This window comes from Lolium rigidum, chromosome 3 (assembly GCF_022539505.1).
Source record: "Lolium rigidum isolate FL_2022 chromosome 3, APGP_CSIRO_Lrig_0.1, whole genome shotgun sequence".
NCBI classification, from domain to species: domain Eukaryota; kingdom Viridiplantae; phylum Streptophyta; class Magnoliopsida; order Poales; family Poaceae; genus Lolium; species Lolium rigidum.
In genome coordinates, this window is record NC_061510.1 from 40071391 (window position 1) to 40092123 (window position 20733).

General features: G+C 44.3%; 3 long non-coding RNA genes across 3 annotated transcripts; all 3 read left to right on the forward strand.

Annotated features, from left to right (window-relative positions):
* The first annotated feature begins 571 nt into the window (after window positions 1–571).
* Window positions 572–985, forward strand: LOC124695756. The gene is made up of 2 exons (XR_007000594.1): window positions 572–679; window positions 774–985. It is a non-coding gene; the product is annotated as an uncharacterized LOC124695756 (long non-coding RNA).
* Window positions 986–2104: 1119 nt separating this feature from the next.
* LOC124704736 lies at window positions 2105–2724 on the forward strand. Its single transcript, XR_007003647.1, has 3 exons — window positions 2105–2159; window positions 2261–2330; window positions 2684–2724. It is a non-coding gene; the product is annotated as an uncharacterized LOC124704736 (long non-coding RNA).
* A 700-nt stretch (window positions 2725–3424) lies between these two features.
* Window positions 3425–5758, forward strand: LOC124696594. Its single transcript, XR_007000704.1, has 5 exons — window positions 3425–3529; window positions 3815–4026; window positions 5290–5384; window positions 5471–5568; window positions 5671–5758. It is a non-coding gene; the product is annotated as an uncharacterized LOC124696594 (long non-coding RNA).
* The last annotated feature ends 14975 nt before the right edge of the window (window positions 5759–20733 follow it).

A 20733-nucleotide genomic window follows, 5' to 3' on the forward strand; every position in this document is an offset into this window, starting at 1 on the left:
ACCACGAGGCCGACGGTACCTCTCTCTGTGGCTGTGCACTGCCCACAGTTCATAGGCTCCTAGCACCCTCTCTTTTCTTTTCTTTATTTCTAGATTATTAGATCTGAAATGTTAGTTTTGTGGTTTCTTCTTTGTTTTTTCAGTTCCTTACAGAGAGATGCATCCATGCCTTCTCCACTCGTAATCATTCATGAGACAACAAGGTAAGGCAGTGGGACGATTCTTCACTGTGTTTTTGTTGGGCGTCTCTTCTGCCTTGCAGCAGCAGGTAACTACATTTGCTCGTTATGGCACATACCTTATCCCCACCTCTCTCTCCATGTACAGATTGTTGTTGATTGGTTTAGGCTCCCATAAAAGAACCCCAGTAACTTTTTTGGTGGGTGATGAGCACAAAAGGCCCCGTTCCCCTTTAATATAAGTTGGTTGTTCTGGGAACCAAAAGAATTCACAGTTTCTGATGCATGATAGCATATCTGGTCTTGCTCTTGACATTGCAGCATGTACAAAGTCCTTGATATTGTAAGGTGTTGTGAGCTTACTAATATATATAGTTGTTTAATTTTTAATTCTTGATGTGCCCTTGCTAATAAAAAAGCAACTCTTCATGATTTTTGTAGATTGATTGTCAGAACTTGGTGCTTCATCATCTCCTCCCTGGAGAGATACACGCCCCGAGGTACATCTGCTCCCTTCCGTCAATTCTTTGATTTTCCTAAGGAATTCATGATTTATGCTCAGTTGGTGTTGTGTTCTTAATGTTACTTGTTCAGATTTTTGTTTGGTCGACAATGCAGATGCAAAAGGAGCGGTAGAAGTTTGGGGTCTGCATTGTTTACTAAAAGGAAAGCTTTATGATTTTGCAATCAGCTTTCCTAAAATGTAAAGTTTCATTTGTTAATTTGTTCAACCTTTTGAGCCTTTGATTTTAGCATGTAGCTCCTGGTGAAGGAAGAAATAAATGATGGTAAGAACCACCAGGCCAGAACATGTGTCAATTTACGAGTAGTTTCTTTTTTCAAAGAAAATAGGAGTAGTGCAGTTTGGCTCTCCATAACTTGTTATGTTACAGTTTGGAAGAACCAAAGTAAAAAGATTGTGCAATTAGGTAAGTAGCATCGTTGTGTTTGGCATTGGAATTGGAGAAGAGATGCTTTTATATAATATAATTTGGTCCAGCCCTATGCTTTTCCGCTGTAGCGCCCTTGATAGAGAAGCAGTAGTAAGTGTTCTGGTTCCCTAGAGAGATCTCCCTTTTCTTGTACACAATTCAATTAGGCTGACTGAGTTTCTATCATATTGTTTGTTTGCCATGAAAATAAATTATTTTCCAGCAATCTCTATGCATTTTATCCATGCAGATACAATTTATTGGGGTTACATTATGTAGATCCATGAATTTCGAATTGGAGAAGAGATGCTTTTATATAATATAATTTGGTCCAGCCCTATGCTTTTCCGCTGTAGCGCCCTTGATAGAGAAGCAGTAGTATGTGTTCTGGTTCCCTAGAGAAATCTCCCTTCTCTTGTACACAATTCAATTAGGCTGACTGAGTTTCTATCACATTGTTTGTTTGCCATGAAAATAAATTATTTTTCAGCAATCTCTATGCATTTTATCCATGCAGATACAATTTATTGGGGTTACATTATGTAGATCCATGAATTTCTAGCATACATTGTGTCATAGGTTGTGCAATATTTTTGCCTTCTTCATGTGTAATAGTTTTTAACTTCACTTGTATAAGTATGGGAAAGACAAATAAGGTATTTGACATGTACTTGTTTAACCTAGAAGCATGCCGATATCTAATGAATCAAGGGGAGTTAGTTTAACACTTCACTCAGAAGATATTACGGTTAATTATCTTTATATTATACTTCAGCTCCCAAGTCCTAATTATTCCTTCTCTAGGAATATTAGAAGGTTGCTGCAGATCGGTACTGAAATCCAGGCTGCCCGGTTTTCTTCTTGGACTTGCACAAGCTCCCTCTGGTAATATCAGATCTTAGATTGTGACACTGTTTTATTTGTTATTCATATATTTATCTGGCTGATTAAGGTTTCTGAAGCTGCAATCATTCACAAACTACAACATTTTGAAACTGTACCTATTCCGAATTTACAACAATCGCTAACAGAGCAATATGACTGTATGGTGAGTATTTTCTCGAGTAAATTGATAAGAAAGTTAGTAAAAATGGGGTAGTTCCCTTACAAAGGGCTAATTGCTAAATTTTCTTGTTGATGATGTTGCAGATATGAGGGCAGTGAACTAATTGACCATGCGGCGCTACCTTCGTGGGTTCAAAGTAGATACAAAATTAAGGTTAGTCTATGGTCTATATCAGCCTATCCACATTTTGCAAGTTTTGCGTGATTCTGATTTCCTTGTTGGCCGCTTGTGGTTTATCTTGGTTCTAGACATTCATGTCTAATAGGCTTTGTGTTTCGTGCTCTGGTCAATGAGCGGAAATGTTTATTGCGCATTATATTTCTATGTGTGCGACAAATCGTTGTTGAGATTGGTTAGCTATGGAAGTCTCCGTGCTCATTGACCATTTAGGCAGTCTTGAAATTTGTTGGTAAATTGATGTTGCAACTACAATGCTTAGCTGGTATTTTTTTTGTTACTCGACGACATTTTACTTACTGCATTGTTTCTTTGGGTTTTGAATTTAGGGGGAAATCATAACAAAGAGTGAATTCGGAAACCATGGGTGTGGTCTCGAGCTGTCGAGAGCATGTTTGGCGCATATGTACACACCAGGTGGCATGTGTTTTGCATATCCTACCTCTCGCTCCTTGGTGCTTGCTTCTGACGGATATGGAAGACAACGAGGGACTAGACAGGCAAATATGAAGTAAATCATGCTACAATAAGAACAAAACCAAAGTGATTCAATTATTTTTTCTACAGCTCAAAACATGCTTTTCAGGTTTGTCTGCACTATTGCCTGTTATTTAACTTCTCTGTCCACCTTTATGCAAAAAAAAAGATGCATTGTATTACTGTATGGTGTTGCCTCTGAACACAATTTATCTCAGATGTCACTTGGAGAGACCACCAAAATTTCTTGTTTCATGGGTAGAGTTCTTATTATGATGAGAGTAGCAATAGGTTGCAATATAGGTTCAGCGACTTCCTTTGCCGCTTTTCCCATTGATGCATACACGTGTACCTGATCTGGTAATGAGATTCTCTGTTGGGTTTAAAAATTCATGTGAGCTATGGGTATCCCAAAATGATCCTAGGAATCCTCAAAAGAAGGTGAGTTCATAAGATAAAAATACATAAATAAATGTGATTTTTGGGGTGCTTACACATGTGATTTACTCCTAATTATAGTTAAGAAAGGCAATGACGTAAGTCATACTGTAACACCATTACATCTTAGTAGGGATGCTTCCGTTCATCTTTGGTGAGTGTGCCAACCTGCAGCATCCTCCAAGTGTATGAAGCATGCAAAGAGGACAGTTCTGAACGCAGATGATGTTGACAGTGCTCTCAGCCTCAGGAATGTTAAGGTGCCTTTCCTTCCAACAACTAAAAATAGGTTGATAAAAATGCAGAGTAGATAACTAGACATAGTATGCCTTGTATATATGTGACTTTGGTAGTTAAATTATCTTGGTACATTTTCCTTGATTTTTTTTTGGGATCAAGTTCAAAAGTTTTCAAGCAGTCTAGCTGATGCCATGTGCTTTATTGCTTTGCATTTTCACTCATCATGTATACGGATTTGCTTCTGGTGACCCCTTGCGGTTTAAAAGAGCCGTGGGCCATAAGGATCTCTTCTATATCGATGACAGGGAGGTCGATTTCAAAGAGACAAGGATATTATTGATAAATGAATCAGATAAAATTATTACTGAATCAAAGAGGCAAGGATTTCAAAGAGGTCTGCCGCATATATATTACTGAAGCTACTCTACCCAAACTCTCGACACAGCAGTTGTAGCTCACTGGCTAACTATTGAGGGCTTCCTCCAGCCTACAATTCCAGATAATCCTCCTATCGATGGTTAGCTCCTATATTAATCACAATGTCTTGTTCTCACTTCTAACATCTCCACAAGTTATGCATATATTTTTATCTGCTATAAGGAATATATTCGTTCTTTTCAACTTTTTTGCGAGAGGATGAGAGACAATCAGCTATGAAGTGGAAAAGTCCATTTTACACACCTATCTATTACCACCCTCCTATGCACAAAGAACTCTGGTCCACTTTATACTTGACATGACATCAAATTGATCCTAGCCGCAGTCAAAGCTCCATCAAATCAACAAATAATAATCTACCCAGAATCATAAAAATGCAGGGGCATGGATGCCAGCCTGTATCTCTCTTCGTCCAACTCCACTTCTCTACATCTCTATTCCTCCTCCACTCATGCACATCCTTCTAGAGATTGGAGCGGTACAAGAGCTTGACATCTAGAAGTGGCACCAAAGTTCGGCACCTGGAAGCGGCACTAGCGAGGATGATGAGTGGCTGGTGTTGCGGTGTCGAGATTCCTGCTGAGTAGGTTAAATAGCACTTTTATGCTTTTGGCATCAGGTGCACAGGAGGGTGGTATAGTGATCTTGGAGGAAAATGGGGATCCATCATCCATGGGCTTCGGATCATTTAGCTTCCCTTGGTGATATTAATTTTCTGTCGGCTTGCTCACATATCTGTACTCGGTGGAATTTACTATATTATATGAACTATCTTTTTTGTTCAATTTTTAAATTTGTTACCACTCCTATGATCTTTCTGCAAGCAGCTATTTGATGTTGAAATACCACATAGTTTGGTAAAATACTGGGATGACTGGTTTCTGTATGACCTTTGATTGAATATTATCTTGTCCCACTTAAAGGTTTCTTAGCTACTGGGGTCCTTTGTTGGTTCACTGTGAAAAGAAACAATGTATGATTTATGACATATCCAAAATAACGAGCTTAGTGAAGCATAATGAAGATCCTGATGGAAGGAAGGAAACTATGCACAAAGAAATTTTACCAAAACAAGTGTGTGAAATAAAATTTACTGATAGGGTAGGTTATGTATCACCGTTTTTTTGGAACATAGCAATTTTAGAAATTGACCCAAGTGCTATAGGTTTGTGAATTAGTAGTAGCTTATGCGGGGGTGGCTGCAGTTTCTTGATTGGGAACCAGAGCCTCAGTGTTAGTAATGTTGTTACTTAAGATAGGAAATAATAGCTTTGAAATTATCTCAAGAAACATGCGTTTGTAAAGTAATAGCAGCTTACACAGATAGCTGCAATGTGACAAGCTTGCAGATTATTGATGTATTTTCGAATCTTCAGCTAACAATTACAAGCTAAATGTACAACAGAATGCATACTTGGCTAAGAGGCCTACCAAAAGGTACAACCTATATCCTTAATGCTAGAGATATCCTACATAACACATCGATATTGTTTGCCCTGATTGTTCATGTCTTCATTTTGTAGTTGAAGCACATTCGGCTGCATATATTGTGAATCCAATCATTTAGAAAGAGCAGCTGGTCTTCTTAGTCCCGTTGGCTCTGATTTTAAGCTCTCCAAAGGTATGGCTCCTACTCAGGTTCTCTATTGTTGCTTATGATGCCACTCTACTGTCCAATAATTAACTAAAATGTTCTAATACACCAAGTTCTTCCTGTATCCAGGTGGCTTTGAGAGTGTATAGAATCTATGTTGATTGTATTAAGCCTTCCATCTCCACTGAGGGAAGCAATGGCTCTATGGGATAAAACGAAGGAGTTATTGAGGACATGGATCATCTCCATTTTTATTTTAACCCTCTTTGTAACTTTAACAATTTCCTTATTTTGTTTGATCTATATGTATGTAAAGAATTTTGATTAAGATCCCTGTATTTGATCAATTTATGGAGTTATTGAGCTATATATTAATTTATGTTTTTTCTCATGAAGTTCTTGATGAATTTCTTACAGGAGGTGTATTGGATTTATAGATAGAAACACAATCTGAAGCAGGAGGCAGCAATGGAACTTTTTATCATGGTGAGAGCTTGCTGCAATCAACCAAGAGTATTCCCAAATTTTAGTCGTATTTATTGGTTTAACCTATACCAAAATCTCAACAAACGTTTGAGAAAGTAGTGGTTACTCTGTATAGGCCTATATGTGATAGTTGAGCACGTCGTTGTGTTTAAAGCAGTTAAGAGGGGTTTCATATTTCTTCAAGTGAAGTAGTCGGTTCATGGGTTGGCGTGAAAGTCATAGTTTGTAATTTTTAGAATTTTGTACGATAAACATCTGGAATAGGATGTTTTTTTTGAAGAAAGAAGGCATACACCCTTGTTAAATGTGGTGGTTAAATGTGGTGCTTCAGATGTATATTATGAAGTTTCTTGTTGACATGTTATCAAAGAAAAAGTTGCTATGCTTGAAAGGACTCCAAGTAAATTAGCTTATCTTCCAGCTGATATCTTAAAGATTTCCTACTATTTCTGTAAATGTATAGTGTTAGGATTCTGAAATGACAACATATTGTCTTAGGTTTCTGAAATGTTTAATTGGCTTTGTCCTCTATCAAATATTAGGTAAATCTTAGGGCGAGCAGAGGGTGGCTGATGGTGTGGATGGCTGCAACGGAGTACTTGGTCAGTGGATTACATGGAGTGGAGTCAATGAAGAGAGGTGTAGATCAAGGCCGAGGGTTAGAGAGATAGGTTAAGAGGAAGAAATTAGACTGTCAACGCAAATCGATGTGGATAGACGGTATCAGCCAATAAATTGTTTGATTCGAGATTCTGAATTAGTAATTATCCTTCTATGCTTCTTTAATGATGCTATCTCTTTCGGTATAATAATCATAATTTGCCAGTGGAGCTTATACATAAGCATGATAACTAAAACAATAGTATGAAATCATACTAAACTATCATATCTTACTACAGCACCCTCGATGGAATGATGTGTCTGCAAGATATTAAAGTAGTTAAATTTTGAGGTAATTCTTAATACTAGAATAAGCTAAAACTTATGGTTCAAATTCTAATTTGATTATGTTATTTGCGCGATAGCGCAACCGGTCATCTAGTCAGAGAAAAATGGAAGAAAAAAGTACGGGCATCAAGCATATCAGAGAGACCACAGTACATGGTGTTGCACCCGGTCGATACGCATGCATGCGCGGCTTATCATGGTTCACATGATCCATCATGCAACCCAGATGCAGCAACACACAATAAAGATCTAAAGTACAAGATAATGCATTTCATTGCAAGTGGCATACATAAATGTCAACTAAAATGTGTCCCACAGCATAATTATACGTTTGGCAGTGTATTTCGTGTAGACACAGTGTCCCGATTATTTCCTAGTCACCCTGGGAAACTTCTATCTGAAAATCGATGATCTTCACCATCGGTTCCTGATCGAACGACAACTGAATACGTGGGTGCACGCGCATTCTAAAGTCATGTGCAGCTTTGGACACTTGTGTACATACAAACTTATTTTTCCTGCCAGCGTGTACGATAAATTACATTGTCGACCGAAGACTACAAAACAGGTAGAAACATACATAACTATATACACACCCACATTATACACTATATCGTCGAGCTCCTCAAGAAACAAAGTTTCTCGCCCAAGTTCCGTGACTGGATTACCGCTTTTCTTTGTACCTCCTCTTCAAGAGTTCTTCTCAATGGTGAGGCCCGCTTTCGCCGCTTCTCTTTGTCTTTGCTATCAACCCCTTGCAACAAATCCTTGAGTTGGTCACACGAAATGAGCTCCACCACAACTGATGAGGACATCCCTACCACACTGCCACCTCCGTCATTACCAACTGAAGATGAACCTGCTGTGAAGCTCAAGTCCAATGAAGTTCAGATTGGACCTATTACAAGGGCTCGTGCGAAGCTACTTAAACAACAGGTGAACTTGTTCCTAAACGATACTTTGATTGATCAGAACTTTATACTACCTAAGTCCTATTACTTATGTATCATCAGGTATGAAGAGGAGACAAAGCATCGCACGAGGAGGAGAAGAGCAGCTGGACGTGAAGATGGACGTGGAGCTGGACAAGGAGCTGGACATGAAGATATCTCATGGACGCGCGAGGGAGGAGCGGGAGGCATGCGCGAGAGGAGAAGACGAAGTCCAGGCCGGCCCAGCACCCGGTCAGACCGGCCGCCACGCCGGCGCGCCCGGTCCCTAGCCCGGTCCGACCGGGCGGCGGGACGGATCCACCCCGGCGCCAACCGGGCGCCACGCTGATACCAACCGGAGACGTTACTGCGCGACAATTACAGCGTCCGGTTGGAACCCAGTCCCTGGCGCGGTTTGAACCGGCCAGTCCGGTCCCAGGCCCGGTCGACCGGCCCCCAGACCGGCCGTGTCCGAGTCTGTCTCGACCAGATCTATTCTGGGTCGGTTATTTTTGTATCTTTTCGACCAGAAGTCGTCCCGGACGCCTATATAAGTGCCCAGGACGCCCCCTAGCTGCTTTGGACCATGTTTAAGATAAACCCTAGTTCTTAGTTGTTTGCTTTGCAAAACTATTGAATCCCCTACACCATATTGCTTGATATTGTGTAGATCTGAAAAGTCTTGTGTGATCTGCTGTTCCATTGGGAATTAGACGGTTGCAACCTACCGCTTCGTGGTCGGCGGCTACGTGCGCAAGTGTGTGGAGTTGCGAATATCTTGCAGGGTTGAGAGCTGTTACATTGGCGACATGGACCAATCGAGAGATCTCGTTGCGTCATACAAGTTATCATCCACTTCATCCAGTTACCTCCGCTGCAATCACCCCGTGATCATCATCACCACCGTTGCTTACTGAGAAGATCGGGCCACCCCTTACCATCTTGGTATCAGATTCTCGGGTTTCCTCGGTAAGCCATCCACAATCCACTCCATAGTTGAGTTGTGAGTGTATCCGATCCAGAAAAATCCAAACAAAAATTAGGGTTAGGGTTTGCCATAGCCTTAGATTGCACTAATTTCGAGTTTTAGTTGCTTTTCATAGTTGTTTTTGCGTACCTTCTCTTTCCATCTAGTATTGTTAGGGTTTGAGTCTCCACAATTGTCTTGTGTTTACTTTATCAGTCGTGTCAGTTTTTGTTACTCCGAGTCCACACAACGTACAGTGTGCTTGCTCCCAACCATAGACACAGCCTTTCGATATAAAGTGACTAGGAACTTCCCCAGAAGAGACTATTTTTACCGCTCGATAGGCTGCTCGTTAGGGTTTTGGTGCTTTGCAATTTCTGTTGGCCGTGTTATCAAGGAGTTGAGTGATACGTCTCCAACGTATCTATAATTTCTTATGTTCCATGCTAGTTTTATGACAATACCTACATGTTTTATTCATACTTTATATCGTCTTGATGCATTTTCCGGCACTAACCTATTAACAAGATGCCGAAGCGCCAGTTCCTGTTTTCTGCTGTTTTTGGTTTCAGAAATCTTACACAGGAAATATTCTCGGAATTGGACGAAATTAATGCCCACTATCTTATATTTCACGGAAGCTTCCAGAGAGCCAGAGAGGGACCAGAGGGGAGCCCTGGGGGCCCCACCCCACCTGGCGGCGCGGCCAAGGGGGGGGCGCCCCCCTATGGTGTGGCTCCACCAGGACTCCTCCGAGGCTGCCTTTCCGCCTATATATTCTCTCCGCCTCGAAAACCCTAAAAAAATAAGCCACGATACGAGAAAAGTTCCAGAGCCGCCGCCATCGCGAAGCCAAGATTCGAGGGACAGAAGTCTCTGTTCCGGCACGCCGCCGGGACGGGGAAGTGCCCTCGGAAGGCATCTCCATCGACACCACCGCCATCTTCATCACCGCAGCTGTCTCCTATGATGAGGAGGGAGTAGTTCTCCCCCGAGGCTAAGGGCTGTACCGGTAGCTATGTGGTTCATCTCTCTCTCCCATGTGATCTTTATGTGATCGTGAGCTTTGTATCGCTATTAATCTATGTGCTACTCTAGTGATGTTATTAAAGTAGTCTATTCTTCCTTCATGATGTAATGGTGACGGTGTGTGCATCATGTAGTACTTGGCGTAGGTTATGATTGTAATCTCTTGTAGATTATGGAGTTAACTATTACTATGATAGTATTGATGCGATCTATTCCCCCTTTCATAGATTAAAGGTGACAGTGTGTATGCTATGTTAGTACTCGGTCTAAATTGCAACGGTCTATTATGCTCTAGAGGTTACTTAAATATGAACTCCGAATGTTGTGGAGCTTGTTAACTCCGGCTTGAGGGAGCTCTTGTAGCCCTACACGATGAATGGTGTTTGTTATCCAAATAGAGAGTGTATGTAGCACAAGTGAGGAGAAGTTATTTATTTATTATGTGATCATTGTTGAGAGTGTCCACTAGTGAAAGTATGATCCCTAGGCCTTGTTTCCAAATACTGCAAACATCGCTTGTTTACTGTTTTACTGCATCTTTACTTCCTGCAATGTTACCACCATCCATATCACTTGCATCTTACTATCTCTTCGCCGAATTAGTGCACCTATACATCTGACAAGTGTATTAGGTGTGTTGGGGACACAAGAGACTTCTTGTATCGTAATTGCAGGGTTGCTTGAGAGGGATATCTTTGACCTCTACCTCCCTGAGTTCGATAAACCTTGGGTGATTCACTTAAGGGAAACTTGCTGCCGTTCTACAAACCTCTGCTCTTGGAGGCCCAACACTGTCTACAGGAATAGAAGCGTGCGTAGACATCATTGAGTCATAAAATCAAAAAAAAGAGAAAAATAGAAAGAAAAAAACGCAAAAAGAGCTACATAGCTGCGTGTTCTACAAAGAAAATCCAAAAAAAAAGAAAGAAAAGTGTCGTGCTAGAAGAATCAAGTGAAGGCCTAAGTTTACTTTACCGCACCCATAGTTGAGCAATCTTGTGCCTGTCTCGTTGAGCTTTGCTAGCGTCTCTCTTGTGCATTGCAACTTTTCCTACATATAGTTGCATTGCCCCATTTATCGCCTTGTGTGAGTATCATTGGTTGTCTACGGTCAGCGCTAGAGCTTGTTATTGGTGCAAATAGGTATCCCACCTACAGCCCCACATATATCCTGCTTTGCCGTGTGATTTGTTCTTATACTCTTGATATTCACTTCGCTACATCCGTGCACTAGTTGTTCCTACAAGTGGTAAGCAACAATAATTTACTTTGGAACGGTAAGATCTCCTTTTCTTATCAGTTTTTGAGTGAGTTGTGAGAGTACCACCATATCTTTTTGATTTAGTGCACTAACCTACTAATCATGTCTGCTAGTGATCAAAAAATTGTTAACCAGGAAAAAAAGAATTCTGCAGATATCATCACATGGAGGGAGTATGAAGCTATTCGTAATGAGATGCGTCGTGAATTCCACACTCCAATTGATGAGCTTAAGGGAACGGTCCAAGGGATTTTCCAGAAGCTGGATACTACATGTGAGACCGTCACTACAATGAAAGATCAAATGACGGATATACAACGCAATCTTGCAGATATGCGCCTAGCCATTGAGAATTTGACCCAACAACAACAAGAATATGACAATGATACTGAGCTTCAAGATGACGCACGTAATGCTCGTGGTGCGCCACGTGGTAATCGTCCTCGAGGATGGGCTCCACTTGGCCGCAATGGTCGTGGACATGATGAGGAAGATGGATTGGGTAAGCCCAAGTTTTCTATACCCAAGTTTGAAGGAGGAGCTGATGTTGAAGAATACCTTACTTGGGAGCTCAAGATTGAGAAGTTATGGAGTTTACATCCACATTATACTGAAGATAGGAAGATAAAGCTTGCTTCTTCCGAATTTGATGGTTATGCTTTGCGTTGGTGGGATCGATTTGTTCGTGCTCGCGAAAAAGATGGTGAACAGCCTATTATCACATGGCGTGCTATGAAGGCAGCAATGACCGAGCGCTCTGTGCCCACAAATTACTTGCACAATATATTTGATAAGTTGACCCTATTGAGACAAGGTGTGAAGACTGTTGATGAATACTACATGGAGATGGAGATGCTCATGCAGCGTGGCCGTGTCAAAGAATCCCTTGAGATGACAATGACTCGTTTTCTCAATGGTTTGAAGTATGATATCAAAAGCATTGTTCGTCGTTACAGTTACACCACTATGAATGAGTTGCTACATCATGCAAGAGAAGCTGAATCGCAGTTGGCTGACGAAGCAAAGATTAAAGGACGAGCTTCAGGAGCTGGGCGCTTCACGCCTCGTGCGCCCCCACCTACGGCGCCGGCGCCATCGACGCGCTCCGCACCTTACTCTTCTAGCAAGCTGGCCTCCAATGTGTCTAACGCAAAGAAGTCCGAATCTGCTGCAAGTACGAGTGGCTCTAACATGTCTACGGCGCGCAATCGTGATATGGCTTGTCATACATGTGGTGGTAAAGGTCACTTCAAGAGAGATTGTCCTAACCGCAAAGTTATGATTATCAATGAGGACAATGAGTACGAGACTGGAGAAGATTTTGATCCCAATGCTCCAGAAGATGATGACTATGACACTGATGGTGAAGATGCATATCCGTCTGATGCTCGCACCATTGTTGTGTTGCAGCATGCTCTTAATGTGTTGCCTAGTGCATCTACTCAGCGCTGCAATTTGTTCCAAACAAAGGCTTTAGTTGGTCCTGACAAGGCTTGCAAGGTCATTATTGATGGCGGGAGTTGCCGCAATTTAACAAGCAAGGAGTTGTGTACCAAGCTGAAGTTGAAGTATCTACCGCACCCGCATCCGTACTATATTCAGTGGTTGAGCGACAATGGTGAGATGAAGGTAAACCACATGGTGCGTGTTGAGTTTGCTATTGGACCGTATAAAGATTGCATTGAATTTGATGTGGTTCCTATGACGGTGTGTCACCTACTATTGGGTCGGCCTTGGCTATATGATCGTTCTGTGCAACACAATGGCCGTGCCAATACATATCACTTGGATTTCAAGGGCAAGAAAATCAACTTACAGCCTATGTCACCACAGCAAATTGTCAATGAGTCTCGTCAGAAAGTTGAAGTAAACTTGGAGGATGCTTCTGTAGATAGGCGAGAGAATTGTAATGTCGTGAGTGATATAACGAAAAGTGAGAGAGTGAATTCCTTAGTCTCATTAGCCACCAAAGAATACATGAGAGAATTTAGCGAGGATCCTACAGCCATGCCTCTTGTGCTCTTGTACAGGGGTACGGTTTTGGTTGCTAACGACATGACCCCTCTTTCTCTTGGTGTTTCTAATGTTTTGCAGGAATTTGGCGACGTGTTTCCGGATGAGGTACCCGCGGGACTACCACCATTGCGAGGTATTGAGCATCAAATCGACTTGATCCCCGGAGCTTCGCTACCCAATCGGGCACCATATAGAACGAACCCCGAAGAGACGAAGGAGATACAAAAGCAAGTACAAGCGCTACTCGACAAAGGTTATATCCGCATAAGCCTTAGTCCTTGTGATGTTCATGTTATTCTAGTTCCTAAGAAAGATGGTACATGGCGTATGTGCGTAGATTGTAGAGCGATAAACAACATTACTATTCGATATCGTCATCCTATTCCCCGTTTAGAGGATATGCTAGATGAATTGAGTGGTGCTGCTGTTTTCTCTAAAATTTATTTGCGTAGTGGTTATCATCAAATTAGGATGAAAGAAGGGGATGAGTGGAAAATAGCCTTTAAAACAAAATTTGGTTTGTATGAGTGGTTAGTAATGCCTTTTGGTTTGACTAATGCACCTAGCACTTTCATGAGACTGATGAATCATGTTTTGCGTGAATTTATTGGCAAGTTTGTGGTTGTGTACTTTGATGACATATTAATCTACAGCCACAATGAATCTGATCATACTATACATATTCGACATGTTTTGCAAGTGTTGCGTGATAATAAACTCTATGGTAATCTTGAGAAGTGCACATTTTGCAAAGATAAGGTCATATTTCTGGGTTATGTTGTCTCTAAGCATGGAGTAGAAGTAGATGTGTCTAAAATTGAAGCTATTCAAAATTGGCCTACTCCCATGAATGTGAGTCAAGTAAGAAGTTTTCATGGTCTAGCTGGGTTTTATAGAAGATTTGTGCCCAACTTTAGTACTATTGCTGCACCTTTGAATGACTTGACTAAAAAGGGTGTTATATTTGAGTGGGGCGCAGCCCAAGATCATGCTTTTGATGAACTTAAGAGATTGTTAACTTCTGCACCGTTGCTTGCACTTCCTGATTTCAATAAGCAATTTGAGATTGAATGTGATGCTAGTGGTATTGGAATTGGTGGTGTGTTGATGCAAGAGGGTCGCCCAATTGCATATTTTTCGGAGAAACTGTCTGGTGTTAAGTTGAACTATCCTATATATGATAAAGAATTGTATGCTTTAATTAGAGTTCTTGAGGTTTGGCAACATTACTTGTGGCCAAAAGAATTTATCATACATCCTGATCATGAAGCTTTAAAATACCTGAAAGCTCAGTCTACTTTGCATAAGCGTCTTGCTAAGTGGCTTGAGTTCATGGAGTTTTTCCATACATTATTAAGCATAAGAAGGGAAAAGATAATATTGTTGCTGATGCTCTATCTAGGAAGAATATGCTATTAACTCAACTTGATGTTAAAATTCCTGGATTAGAAGTACTATGTGATTTGTATGCTACTGATCATGATTTTGCTGAACCATATCGCTTATGTGCTCTTGGTAAAGCATGTGAAAAATATCACATACATGATGGGTTCTTGTTTAGAGCTAACAAACTATGCGTTCATGAATCGTCTGTGCGTTTGCTCTTATTGCAGGAATCACATGCTGGAGGTTTGATGGGTCACTTTGGGCGTGAGAAGACGCTACTCATGCTAGCTGACCACTTTTATTGGCCAAATATGAGGCGGGATGTGGACAGGTATGTGAAGAGGTGCATTACTTGCAACAAGTCCAAGTCCAAGCTAAAGCCTCACGGTTTGTATACTCCTTTACCGACACCTACTACACCTTGGGAGGATATTAGTATGGATTTTGTGTTGGGTTTGCCGCGTACTAAGAGAGGCCATTGTCGTTGCCTAATCGACGGTACCTCGGAGGAGGGATCCTCACGAGGGAGAGAAGAAGTAGGGGCCATAGGGCGGAGTGCACACGGGACGGTGGTACGCGAGTTACCCAGCTTCGGAACACCTGCACGATGACAGGGCCTACTGCTGCTTGTGCCGGAATTATCCGGGCGCTTTCGCGTTGTTACAATGAGTTGTGGTTGTGCCTCTAGGGCTCCCGGGATCCGGCTTATAAAGGCGCACGGATCTAGGGTTTACATGGAGAGTCCTAGCCGGAATACAAGTTGCCTAACTACGGTACAATGTCTTGCCGTGTACGTCAAGGATCCGCCTTCCTCCAAGTACGTGCTTGGATCCGGATACTTCATGGGCCGTCACGGATCCGGCCTCCTTCGTAGGTCGGTAGAGATCCGGCTTCCTGTTCCTGGGCTGGACTTCATCCTTCGGGATCTACGACAAGCTCGGGCCGCCCGATGGGCCACATGCCTCACCACCATCTATGGGCCACCCGGGCTTGCCGGATCTAGGCCATGCCGTTGATATACCCATAAAGTATACCCACAACAGTAGCCCCCGAAGTTCTCCGAGATTCATCATTCCTCCGGCTTCATTCAGCTCGGATCCGAAGAGAATCTTGAAGAGCTTCAAAAACTTCTACTTGTTTCCGGGTTCATTCACTCGGAATTCCTTCGTCTTCAGATTAGGTATCACAACGGAGATTCCGCTTTTCCCGCGCACAACTTCCTTTTTTCCCGCGCTAAATTTTCGCAGATGCAAATCTTTAGCCGGAAATTTCGGGAGCACATGGTTAAATTACCTCCACGTCATTTTACCGCATTTGACCTAAGACACGTGTCGTTCATCCAACGGTGCGACCGTTCCGTTTCCGCCGTTGGATCCGAATCCCGAATCTCCGCGCGTGGCCTATAAATACCCCCGCGGCTCGGTAAATTTTCATTCTTTCACCTCTCCTCACCACTTCATCTTCTACCTCGCGCCGCGCCGCCCGACCAGATCTCAACTCCGGCGAGCCTTCCGCGCGGGAGCTTCACGCGCCGCCGCCTCAAGCCTCTCCTCCAACCAAGATCGCTGCGGTTGACCGAGAAATCGACTCCGCCGCCGATTCGTGGTCATCGGAGGCTCGAAAACCGCCAGTTTGTTGATCTCCACTTCACCGGAGCTTCGCCGGACCGTCGCGCCATTGACGGTACGTGCATCGGACTTGTAGAAGAAGAAGTAGTCGTAGCTTAGAATTTCCGGTTACTCAAATTAGTTCGCATGGGTGCAGCCGGAAGCATGCCTCATGGTTCTCCTCACTGCACTGGTAGTTCTCCGAGTAACCCGGAACCCAATGCTTAGTGGAACCAATTTGCCCGGATCCCATAGCGTTCCTGCCACCATATGTTTCCGACATCCGGCTAGCTCAACCGTTTTCCGCATCTTCCAGCACCACTCCAGGTCGGATCCCCTCCCTCAAAGAACTCCAAGAAGAACTTGAAGGTCAAGCAAGGATGGCAACCAAGGTGCAGGAGGCGGAAAACAAGAGGGCTTCAAAAGCTCGGAACCGTGAAGGAGAACGGGGTCAATGGTGGCCCTGTGAAACCACTGATGTGGAGCTCAGAGAACTCCAGAACGAGGGCATGATCTCCGCCTACTGGAGCTTCATTCGTGACACCGACGTCCCCAAACCCGGAGCCGACGAAGTGGTCATGACCAAGGCCTGGGTGGAGCGTGGATTGTCGCTCCCCTGCTCGGAGTTTTTCCCTCCGTCCTCGGCACATATGGGCTCCAGCCACACAACATCTGTCCCAACTCATACCTCCTCCTCTCCAACTTCGTTACTCTTTGCGAAGGGCACCTCGGAATCCGTCCGGATATCAAGTTGTGGCAGTTCTTCTTCCGAGTGAAGAAAGAAACAAAGGAAAAAGCAATGGTGAGCTGTGGGAGCATGACGTTCATGCTCCGACCTGGACGCATGTATCCGCCTCACGACTCGCACGAATCTGTCCGGTATTGGAACGCCGGATGGTTCTATGAAAAGAACATCTCAGTTCCGAACGTCCACAAGGGCCTGCCCAAGTTCGTCAACGAACCTCCGGAGGAACTTGCGAGCTGGAGCTTCGTTCCCTCACTCGCCCTGACTCCGATATTGGAGAAGGCAGCGCGGAGAATATCTTGGCTAGTCCATGATGGGCTAACCGGAGCTCAACTTACGCTTAGCTGGTTCACCCGGCGGATCCAGCCTCTGCGGCATAACGCGCGACTGATCTGCGCATACACCGGGGCGGATGACCTGCTCCGAGCTACCCGCCACGACCTTCCGGCTGACTCTCTGAAAAGGAGAATCAAGACGCTCGTGAAGATAGGCCGTGGCCAGCCGGTCCCGGAACTGATTAAGGACATCTATACCAACGACCAATGTCCTCCGGTAAACTCGATTCCCTTTGTTACTCCAATCTTCACAAGTTTTCAGATACTGATCTTATACTCATATGCTTATTTGCTTATTTCCTCCAGCTCGACACCCTGGCGGAGGAAAACTTTCGTACCATTCTTCGTGTTCCTGTCAGCGGCGACGGGGCGGAGGAGGATCCGGACGACGAAGAAGAGGAAGAGGAACAGGCACCCCGCAAGGCAGCCCCTCGACCTTCGAAGCGTCCCCGCGCCAAAGCTTCCGGTTCGAAGCCGGAGCTAGCGGCGAGGCCTCCGCCAAGAAGCCAAAGGCTGTGAAGCCCCTCCGCTAAACTCGAAGAGAGCGGAGCAAGCGCGCTTGAAGTTGCTAGCAACAGGCTGGCCAACGCTCGCGCCCCATCATCCCCGGAGCCTCGTAAGTTTCCGAATATGGTACATCTCTTCTTGGATAAAAATTGTTTATGACGTGAACCCCTTTGCTTGCATGTAGGAATCCGAGCACCGCCACCACCAAGACCACCAACCAAGAGCCCATCACCAAGTATATGAAAAAGTCTCCGGCTGTAGGTCCACCTACTCCAGCTCCGCCAAGCACATCTCACACTGCTCCCCAAGCATCTCCTCCCCAAGCAAATCGTTCTCCCCCACCTACCACCCATACTCCACCGGAAATCGTTCCGATCAGCAGTGAAAAGGTGGGCGGAGAAGATCCTCAAGGCAAAGGACCTGCTCAAGATGAAACAGGAGCACAAGGTCAAGGAGAAATTGAGGTTACTTCTTCCGAGAGGACCGGAGCTGAGTGCTGGCGACGTCGTCGTGTTTCCGAAGAATTTTGGAGATCCGGCCGACCTCACCTCCACCCCCAAGGCATACGCCACTAAGTTTTTCAACAAACTTGCGAGGCGGAAAAATGGGATCTTGAACAAGATTTGCTCAACGCCATGTTGGACAATGCACGGGGAAAATCCGATGTCGCCACCGCGGAGATTCAGGACTTCAAGAAGAATGTCGGTCATTTCCTCGACAAACTCGTACGCAAGCAAAAGGTACTCCCCGGTAGCCCCCAAGCATATAAGCGGAAACGTAGATATACGTTAGCGTTTAAATGCTTAGATGAATATCACTTACGGAAAGATTTTAAGTCGATGCAGTAGCCCCCAAGCATTGTGGCGGAAAAGTTCCGGCAATGATGCTTTAAAGGAATCCACTGAAGCAGGCGGAATTCTTACTCCGGCTCTGTTTAACTTTACAGGAACAGCAGGCGCTGCACTACGAGCTGCATAAAAACATTGCCCTTCAGCGCCGCGTTACCTTGAGTCAAGCGGAAAATATCCGGACTCTGAAAGATGCGAACGCAGATCTGTCCAAACAACTTGCAGAAGCCCAAGGTTGGTTTCCGCCCTGTGCTTATCACTGAAGTCGTATTACAATTTTAACTTGTGTTATTATAGGTGCCTCCTCGTCCCTTGCCACAGCCTCTTCGGAGCTTGAAAACCTGCGCTCCTCGTACCAAGCATTGGAGATGAAACTAAAGGAGGCGGAACTGAAAAAGGAGCAAGCCGAGAAACAGCTGGCGGAGAAAAATTCCGAGCACGCCAGGGAAAAGGGCGAATTTATATTGAAGAGAAATGCTGACAGCGAGACGATCAAGAGGCAACAAAAAGAACTCACTGGGCTCCAAAAATATATGGAGACCGCGGAACATCATTGGGACGTGCTCAGTGAGAACGTTTTGGGTACTACTCCAGAACCTGCCGGAAGACTTTTTCTCCGACTCTTTCTTGTGTGCTCAAACTGTTAACTTATATCCGATTATCTTATGCAGAACCTCTTGGGTATCCGGAAAAGCGTCGGAATTTGTTCCCTCGAGACGATCTCCTTCAACTTGCCGGCGATGATTGCAAAGACCTCATTTCCGCCTCCCGGAAGATATGCTACAACTTGTCCATCAAAAGGAGTCGTACTTGCAAAGTGCGCAAGCTTATTCAAAAGATGGACGTTCTTCGGAGCTAGTGAAGGATCTTCAAGCATCATCTGCCCGAGGCGCAGCTGCGATGGCCTTGACCATGTGCTTAGCACACAACCCGGAGCTTGATCTTGAACAGGTGACCGCCGCGGTTCCCTCGGACGCGGATGTCAATGCGCTCTTAGACGCGATGAACGGCTACGACACCCGCATCGCGCGCAGGATCCGGCATGACGAATTCTACGACAAGTTCGTGCTTCCCGCGGACGAACCCCTGGAAGCGGAACTTCAAGCGAAGCTCGACGCGGAAGCACGTCCTGCGGAATCCGGCTCCCAGTTTACCTGGACCAGCTCCAAGGATGCTCCCCAAGAGGAACCCAAGGACGGCGCTGCGTCTTCGTCGGAAGAAAGTGACGAGGACGTGTCGTCTCCGGCGAAGGATGCCGAAGAAAATGACCCAAAGGGCAAGGCTTCTCCTGCTAAGGGGGAGTGAAAACTTTCTTCCTGCGGAAAAAACAATGCATCATTTTGGCCCCGGCGAGGGTTTGTAATAAGACTTTAAATTCTTAAGTAGTTAGGGACGAAACAATTATGCATGGGCGGAAACAACTTATCCTGCTATCCTTTAATATTATTCTGCATGTTTCGTTTTATGTTGGAAAGCAAGTGCTGATGTCGTTATTTTCCGGCTTGCTCGCTTGACCTTCCGCGAGCCGGAAGACCTTAGCCGGAAACGCTCGCCAGCGGCGACGAAACCCAATGGTAATCCGTCAATAACCGCGGAAACAAGCCCCCAAGCATAGGTGCCGGAAATCGCTACTAGGAATCCACGAGTTCGCAACGGATAACAATTTTATCGAGAAAACTTAAGCTTACGTCCTAAGGGACGATTTTTGAAAATCACAACTTTCATACACGCCTAGGCGGAAATATCCAGCTCTGCGGTTTTAGTCGGAAAACATACACGATCTAAAAAATGAACAAGTAAAGGAGGTAAATGACTCATAGAGTGAACCAAAAGCTTTATTTCATTGATCATGTATAATATTGTTACAAGGTATGCAATTCTATGCTAAGTGTGGAAAGGACGTAGGCTGTGCAATGTTCCAAGGGCGATCTGTTTCGTCGTAGATATCATCCGGATCCTCACGCTTGCGTTTCCGGCGCCAATTAGCAGGTCTGTCCCTCGGCTCTCGGAAATCAACAAGGTAGTACGATCCGTTGTGAAGCACTTTGCTAACGACGAAGGGTCCTTCCCATGGAGATTGCAACTTGTGATCTTTCACCTGGCGAAGGCGGAGAACCAGGTCTCC